A 9,211-nucleotide genomic window follows, 5' to 3' on the forward strand; every position below is an offset into this window, starting at 1 on the left:
GACTTTGGATTTAAAAATATGTGTAAATGTTTTCCTGCTTGCCTAATGCCTTTAAAGGTCAGGAGAGGATATTAGATCCCCTGAAACTGGAGTTATATGTAGTTATGAGCCACCATGGGGGTGCTGGAAATTGAGCCCAGGTCCTTTGGAAGAACAACCAGTGCTCTTGACCACTAAGCCATCTCTCCATTTTTATGCTGGTTTTGAACATAAGTATTTTGTTCTAATGTTGCAGTTCTCTTAGGAGTAGACCTCAACTGCAAGAGATGCCAGTATTATGATTCACATGGGCTGAAATAATTGCTGTTGATACTAAAAATGGTTAGAAATTTTCAGCTTCACTCAAAATTAAATTTGTTAGACTTTTAAATTTTAATTTAGACTTTATGAGTACTGAAAGGATTTCCAAGGCAGACAATAGTTGTTTATCATAAACCATCTAACCTTGTGTAGTTTCTTTCAAGTTCATGTACAGGTTCAGTGTTTCAAATTAGTCTTTCGTTTTATTGTAAGTTCATGACCTCAAAGAACGAAAATTAAACTCATGAAATTGGCTCTAGCTTCAACTTGAAAGCCAATTCCATATTTTTTCATGTCTTTTGTTTCCCTAGAAATATTCTATTTACTTCCTGGAATTTCTCAGAAGTCAGCGCAGTTTTGTTGTTCAAAGCTCAGAATCCACTACCACAAAGAAAAGAAGTATGCACCATCTTTTACTCAAACATGCTAATGCAATCCAGCGCTAAAGTCAGAGCTTTTGGATCAATAGAGGAAACACAGCAGCAGCTTACCAACGAACACCTGACACCAACCTGTGAAGGTTGATAAGAATTGTACAGTTACTATGATAACGTGCGATAAAGAATTTATGTTAGCTTTCGGGTTATTAAATTTTATTTACTCATATTATTAAAAGTTTGATGAATTTAGCATTATGAATAAATCAACTCATATAGTTCTATGAAATATGAAGCTATTTTTAAGAGGAAGAATGGACTCTCGCCTTTGTCTACTGAGGTTGGAGAATAGCCTTCTTAAAAAATGGCAGGTGGATTCTAACGGAGGCACAATCAAATGCTGTCTGGGAAATGGAAGCTCTGCAAAGTCCGAGCCCTGCGTGGAGGGATGGCTGCTGGGATGCTCTTCATTAGAGGGGATACTGGTGTCCCAGCCAGTGAAACAGTACAGGCATTCTGTCGCTACCCACAGGAGTTTACGCTTCTGGAGATTTTCAGGTATTGGATGGCATCTTCAACTCTCTTACAACTTTTCAGGGCGTCACACATGCATTCTACTCATTAGTGACTAATGGTCAGCAGGTTGGCTTAATTAAGATAAAACAGAACAGGTCCATTATTGGCTTTAGGAAGAAACAACACTGAGATCCATTTAGTAACAGTCTTGAGTAAAAGTCATTCACTTCAAAATAAAGTGAGCAAAATATTCTTAAATCTGACTCCACTTGCGTCTGCATGCAAAATCATCTGAAAACTGGTGCTTATTATTTTCATTTTCTGCAATATCTCCTAGTTGATCAACTGATTTCTGATTCTGTTGTTGGCTTCACAACAATCTCATTCCATTTGAAACAGGAAAACATTCTATGAAGGATCAGTAATTTGACCAAGGATAAATACTAACCTGCCAAGACATGTATAAACCTATTCTACAGAATAAGATTTGAAAAAGTCATGCTTCATACGTAGTTCTCATTGATTTCACTAGCACTCCACCAAGCAGGCAGCATAGCATCTGTGCTAGTTATAAGTTTGGTGTCCTTGACCACCCTCCCACCCCCTGGATTTCACTAGGTACAGTCTTTTAGAAGGAATTCAGTCAGTGAGTTTTCTGACTTTAGTCAGTTTTACTATGTAAGTTATAATGGTAACATGCTACTGTCAAAAGAGAAAAAATAAAAATTGGAATATTTACAAAAGAGATAGGCAAGTGGGTAGGCATTTAACTTAACCTGTACTGAGTTCAGTCTCCAAAGAAAGAGAAAGAGGGAGAGGGAGAAAACAAAAATGACATTGTGGTGGTTTGAATGCTCATGTGTCTGTATGCTGGGTCCTTAGTTAGAAATGTTTGGGAAGGATTGGGAAGTATGACCATGTTGGAGTAAGTATGGCATTATTATAAGGGGTGAGTCATTAGGGGTGGGCTTTAAGGTTTCAAAAGTCCACATCAGGCCCAGTCTCTCTCTCTCTCTCTCTCTCTCTCTCTCTCTCTCTCTCTCTCTCTCTCTCTCTCTCTCTCTCTCTCTCTCTCTCTTTCTCTCTGCCTTCTCTCTGCAGATAAGATGTAAATTCTCAGCTACTGCTCCTGCACTATGTCTGCTTGCCTGTCTACACATGCCCCATCACGATGATCATGTGCCCACCCTCTGAAACTGTCAGCAAGGCATGCTTCCCAAATGTTTCCTTTCATAAATTGTCTTGGTCATGCGATTTCATCACAGCAATAGAACAGTAACAAAGGCACTTTGATTTCCTCACATCAGGCGGTACAGTTTGCAGGTTGGTTTAAATAAATCAATTAAAAGCACTGTAGCAACGGTAAATAAAAGAGACCAGAGACCGATATTGGGGTTCAAGCTTCAAGCTGGAGATCAGAAGAGCAAAGCCGCTGGCTACTAGCTATTACCTTTACCTCAGCTCAGACCAAAGGGGAAATCCTCAGACTGCTCCCGACTTCGCTGGTCCTCAGATTCACTCAGACTGCTATGCTCTCCTCAACGTGGTTAGAGACTAATCCTTAGACCAAATGCCTCTACCTTTTATACCCCTCAAATTCTGGGATTAAAGACGTGAGCTCTGATTCACTCTCCTATAGCCCAGGGTGGTCTTGGACTCAGAGATCCATCTGTCTTTCTGCTGAGTCCTGGAATTAAAGGTGTCTAACTATATGGCCTGCTCTCTATAACTTGTGACTGACTTTGCTTTCTGAATCCTCGGGCAAGCTTTAATAAATCATAAATAATATATCACCACAAAGCACAGAATTTTTCTTTTTTCTTTTTACAAAAATAGTCATCAAAATATTTTGTGCTGCTGTAATTTTCTGCCCTTTTGAACAGTGTGTTATATATGTACCTCATTCTTTTTGTATATGAGTCCCATAATTTATTATTCAGCCGGTTCCTTAGAAGGGTGTATTCTTCTCCTCAATTTCTATTGTCCTCCATTTCCTCTTTACTAGTAATAAGTATGTAAACATTCTCTCTCTCTATATATATATGTATATATATATATACATATATATATATATATATATATATATTCTACTGCTTAAGATCCCTACGTGAGATTTCTAGGCCAGAATAACGTTAAAATTGCAACATATTTTTATATATTGCTGCAATAATGCTTGTATTGTCTTTGCTTTGTTTTGTATAGCTGCATTCTTAGTACACTGAGTTTATAGAAGGCAGACATTCTGTTAATCTTTAGAGACAACAAATACTTATTTGAAAATGAAAGTTTTGATTGGATATCTATATTAATGTGGCTATAGTTTTACTTCTCTATTTTCCTATACTTAATTTTAATTCACAATGTCACAGTGTCTTCTTGAATAATGAAGTCATTAACAATGGCCTCCTCTCTTCCAATGAGGAACCCTTGGAAATGTCACAAATTTCTTAAATGCTATCCTATTGCTTTGGCTATTTATTTAGTTTCTTTCTTATATTAAACTTCTATGTAGATTATTAACTTTTGATGGTCAAGAGTCATGTAAAATATTCTGTAGAGTTATTAGTGTTTTTATGCATAGGGTGCATGAATCCATTTATGTGCTTTGTATAAGTGTTGTGAAAGTATATTGTCCATATCTTCTAAATGGCCATTCTGTGTTGGGAACACAGTTAAAAGTGAAAGACAACAGCTTTCAAATGAGCTTTATATTAGAACCAAATGCTTTTTTCTCACCCTGTCTAATGGAATCAGACTCTGAGAGGGAGGCCTGTCCCTGATATCAAGTGAGGGAGGGTTAATACCCACTGCTGAATGGATAAGAGCTGTCTTTCTTAAAGTCATCTTTCTCTAGATAAATAAACAAATACAGAGTTTTTAATACCGATATGAGTTGAAATTTATATGAACAATAGGAGTTAGATGTCAATGCAAGTGATTCAGTTAGTTCACAGGCAGAATGAAACAAACTGGGTTTACTCTCAGTTATGAACTGAGTAGTATTCTGCCAAAATTCAGATCCACTGGAGTCTTTCTGACTTTATTTAGAAATAGGGTTGTGCAGATGTAATCAAATTAAACTGAAGTCATAGCAGATTGGTGTGTGTGTTGACTCAAATGACTTGTAAAAATAGGAGTGGAGATACACAAACACACTGAGAGAAAAAAGTCTTGTGAAGATGAAGGTGGAGATAAAAGAGACTCAAAGATTGTTGACAACTGCAGAAGCCTCAAGAGACAAAGGAGTCTTCCTCTGTAGAGCCCTCAAAGGACCATGGCCCTAGAACAGGGAGAGAACACATTCTTACAGTGTTAAGCCACTGTCAATCCTAGGAAACCAATATAATTACCAAACTTTTATTTGTATCCCCATGTGGCAAGTTATCATACCTTTAAAGGAGAAATTTTAAATCAACTTTATAGTAGAGGTCTTTTTCAAGGTGTAATGGCCAGGGCTGGAGAGATGGTTCAGCCGTTAAAGGCTAGGCTCACAACCAAAACTATAAGGTGTAATGGCCAAAACTGTCTCCTAGCGAAATTGTTTACTTAGTTACAATAGAATTTAATTTACTTTTGTTGAGTTTTCTAGGAATGCAATCAACCACACACAGATGCTCACAATAATGTTATTGTTTAGTAACTTGTGCTTTTTACTTTTTTCATGCTTTGTTAATCAGACCATAAAATAATATCACCTGTAATAAAAACTAATGCAAGAGTTGGAGAAATTGCTCAGTGGGTAAAATTCTTGCTGTCTAAGCATGACGACTTGAATTTGGATTCTTGGTAAACAGTTAAATTCCAGGCATGGCAGTGTGCATTTATAACCCAGTACAGGGAGAGAAGTGGGAAAAAGATGGATTCTAGAATTTGCTGGCTAGGTATCCCATCCAAGTCACTGAGTTCCAGGTCCACTAAAGGACACTTTCTCAAAAATAAGGTGGAGAGAGACAGAGTGGAAGACACTTAATATCAGCCTCTGATTTACACATATGCATGGATGGTACACCTATACACATATACAAAAGAAAAGAAACACAGGAAGCATGTATCAATTCTGCTTATTTTTATGACTAACAACAGTACTAAATCACATATAATAGTAATTGTCCTAAGTAAAGAACTTTCAGTGTTGAGAAAATACTCTTCTAGGATTCCTGGGTAACATGGTAGATTAAAGCCTCTCTAAAGAAACTGGGTGAAAGAAAATAGTCAACACACAACAATCAGTTCTCTTGAAAGAGACAAGATCATTAACCAGCAGGATATAGCCATGACTCAACAGCAAGAGAAGCTATAAAATCAGGCAAACTCACACAGAGTAAACAACATGCTATGGGATGATGAATAACGTGTCAATGGATAAGTCAAGAAGGGAATTTAAAACTTGCAAAGAAACAAGTGAAAATTAAAACACAATATACCCAAACCTATGAGAGAGAATGAAAGTAATCCTAAGAGGGCAGTTCATAGATGTATTGGAAAAACCAATGTGATCTTAAATAAATACCTTAATGATTCACCTTACAGCCTTGTCAAAGCAAGAATAAGGAAACATAAAAACAGATATGAAATAATTAATATCAGAGCAGCAGTTAACGGAATACAATTATATAGAATAAACGAAAGTTGTTTCTTTGAAAAAGTAAAGTATCACCAAATTTATGCCAAAGATAGCAAAAATATGAGAGACAAGATTCTGGATATATGTTACAGTTGTATAACTTGGTCTTCATGTGAGACTACTAACAGAGAGAGCAGGGCCTCTTTCTGACTGTGTTGTGTACATTTGGGACCCATTCCTCTTACGGAATTGCCTCGTTCAGCCTTCATTGAAGAGGAGCCTAGTCACTGCGAATTGATATACCATGTGTAACAAGAAAACCTGGAGACAGATATTGGGGTTCAAGCCGATGATCAGAAAAGCAAAGCAGCTCTTACTTCTACATCAGACTGAAAGGGCGATCCTGGCTCCACGAATCCTCAGTGTGGCTGGAGACTGAATGCCTAAGACTAAATGCTAGCTCTGAGACCCTGCTCCTGTCATGTATACCTCTCTAGTGCTGGGATTAAAGGCGTGAGCTCTGTTTATTTTTTCAGACTGATTCACTCTCATGTAGCCCTGGGTGGCCCTGAACTCACAGAGATCCATCTGCATGTGTCTCCTGGATCCTGGGATTAAAGGTGTGTGCCACTACTGCCTTCCTCTATGGCTGTGGTTAGCTTTGCATTCTGATCTCCAGGCAAGCTTTATTAGACCATAAACAATACATCACCCCAACCATGGCTGGTTGATATCCATGCTTGTATCTGAAGAGAAATAATGGAGGAGGAGTTGATGGAGGTGTGTATGGGGGGCAAGAACTGGGAGCAGAGGGCAAAAGGAGAAATTTTGGGGTGTAAAAACAAAAAGTAAATAATAACAACAACAACAAAGTTTCATATTAATAAATTTAGAGATGAAAAGGACAGTACAATAGATACCAATGAAATTCAGAAAGCCAAAAGCATAATTTTTTTCCTTTTGGTTTTTGAGACAGGGTTTCTCTGTGTAGCTTTGGAGCCTGTCTTAGACCTCTCATTATAGACCAGGTTGGCCTCAAACTCACAGAGATCTGCCTGCCTCTGCCACTTAAGTGCTGGGATTAAAGGCACGTGTCACCAAGCCTGGCCAAAAACTTTCATTATACAAAATTGGAAGGTCTACAAGAAATGAATGATTTCCTAGATACATGTTACTGATCAAAGTCAAACCAAGATGAGATAATAATTTAAACATATCTAAAACAGAGAAATAATGAAATTAAAGCAGTAATTAAAATTCTCTGAACTGCCGGGCGGTGGTGGCACAAGCCTTTAATCCCAGCACTTGAGAGGCAGAGGCAGGCGGATCTCTGTGAGTTTGAGGCCAGGCTGGACCGACAACCTCCAAAACAATACAAAGAAACCCTGTCTTGTAAAACCAAAAAAAAAAATTCTCTGAACTGAAAGTCAGGCTCAAATGGATTAACTATAGAATTTTACCTGCCTTTAAAAGAAGATAGAACAACAATCATTTAAATTATTCCACAAATTAGAAAATGAAGGGATGATTCCAAATTCTTTTTATGAAGGCATTATTACCATATACTAAAACCAAATAAAAACACAGACACAAAAATAGACCAAATGCCTCAATAGACATAGAAGCAAAACTGGTGAGCAACTCACATGCAAAATAAATTCAAGAATGTACCAAAATTATAGTTCACTGTGATAATGTCAGCTTCATCCCAGAAATGCAAAGATAGTTAACATAAGCAAATATAAATGCAGTATATTACATATGAACATTTAAGTACAGAAATCATATGATCTCAATGAAAGCAGAAAGGGCTTTTGACAAAATCAAACATCCCTTCATGAAAAGTCAGGAAGACACTCAGGATGGAAGGAGCATAGCGCAGTACAATAAAGCTATACATATAACAATTCTGTAGCTAACACCACCATGCTCAGCAGAGAAAAATTCCAAGTGTGTCCATTAAGATTAGAAGACAAAGTTGTCTATTCTCTTGTCTTCTACTCAGCATGAATTTTGAAGTCTTATCTAGAGCGACAAGCCAAGAGGAAGAAGTAAAAAGGATACAAGTGGGGAGAGAAGTTAGAGTATCCTTCTGTAGATAACACAATTTTATATAAAAGACCCCGAAGTTGCCAGTAGAAAACTCTTAGACCTGATGGACAGTTTCAATAAAATGGTTATGTGTTTGTTTAGTTTCTGTTGCAGTCATAAATGTTCTAACCAAAAGCTGCTTACTGGCTCCCCACAGCTTTCCCAGTCTGCTTTCTTAACTCAGAAACACCTGCCCAGGTGATACCACTCATAGTGGGCTGGGCCCTCCGACATCAGTCATTCATCAAGAAAATTCCCACAGGCCAGTCTGATGGAGGCAATTCATCAACTGAGGCTCCATCTTTCCAGGTGACGCTAGTCTGTGTCAAGTAAACAAAGAATAGGGCAGCACAGCAGGCTACAAAACCAATGCACAAAAATCAGTAATCTTCCTGTATACTAGTAACTGGTGCCAAGAAAGAAATCATAGACACAACTCCATCCACAGTTACCTTGAAATAACCCTAACCAAGCAAGTGAAAGACCTCTACAATCAAAACTTTGAAACTCTGAAGGAAGAAAGTGAAGAGTATGTTAGAAGATGGGGGGTACTCCCATGCTCCTGGGTTGGCCATCCTACCAAAAGCAATCTACATGATCAATAAAATACCTATAAAATTCCTGTATCATTCTTCATAGAAATAGAAAAAAGATCCTAAAATGTATGCAGAAGCACAAAAGATCCCAGGTAATAAGAGCAATCTTGTATAAAAAGAATTTTGCTGGAGGCAACACCATACCAGACTTCAAGCTGTAGTACAGAACCACAGCAAAAAACAATCCAGCGTGGCACTCGCGTGAAAAAAGAGACACACAGATCAATAAAATAGAACGGAGGACCCAGACAGAAATTCACACTGTACAGTTACAACCACTCACTACTTGACTAATATGTCAAAAATATATATTGGAGAAAGGCAGCCTTTTTAGCAAACGGTACCAGGAAATATGGATATGAATCTTAGAAGTATGAAATTAGATCCTTTCTCTCCCATAATTCATTCTATGATAAACAGAAGGAATGGAAGGATAGAGGGAGGCATATAACAACTTAAGGCTTCTTTTTGTCTCCTAGGACAAAATGATTTTTTTGAGACTGCTTGATGTCGTTGATTAGTAAGCCCAGATATCCTTAATTTCTGACCAGACAACTGTTCTTCCATAAGAAACTGAGAATGAGAAACTGCCCTCTGTGGTTTCCTTTGCCAGAGCTTTCTTTGTTCTGTGTTCTGCTGAATAATGAATGCTTGTTAGATTTGATCATACAGTCTGTGGGGGCTGTGGTTCTCTGCTTTCCATATTAAGTTAGTCTCTCTCTCTCTCTCTCTCTCTCTTTCCCTGGTGTATGTGTACGTGTGTATTT

The 9,211-nt window shown here is 37.8% G+C and overlaps 1 long non-coding RNA gene across 1 annotated transcript in view; it reads left to right on the forward strand.

Moving 5' to 3' along the window:
* LOC110343120 overlaps positions 1-1,451 on the forward strand; it is a 39,895-nt gene extending 38,444 nt beyond the window's left edge. The window contains exon 4 of the long non-coding RNA XR_002385316.2: positions 612-1,451. This is a non-coding gene — a long non-coding RNA (uncharacterized LOC110343120). The remainder of the gene's footprint in view (positions 1-611) is intronic.
* The last annotated feature ends 7,760 nt before the right edge of the window (positions 1,452-9,211 follow it).

This window comes from Mesocricetus auratus, unplaced genomic scaffold (genome assembly GCF_017639785.1).
Source record: "Mesocricetus auratus isolate SY011 unplaced genomic scaffold, BCM_Maur_2.0 Super-Scaffold_100014, whole genome shotgun sequence".
Taxonomy (NCBI): domain Eukaryota; kingdom Metazoa; phylum Chordata; class Mammalia; order Rodentia; family Cricetidae; genus Mesocricetus; species Mesocricetus auratus.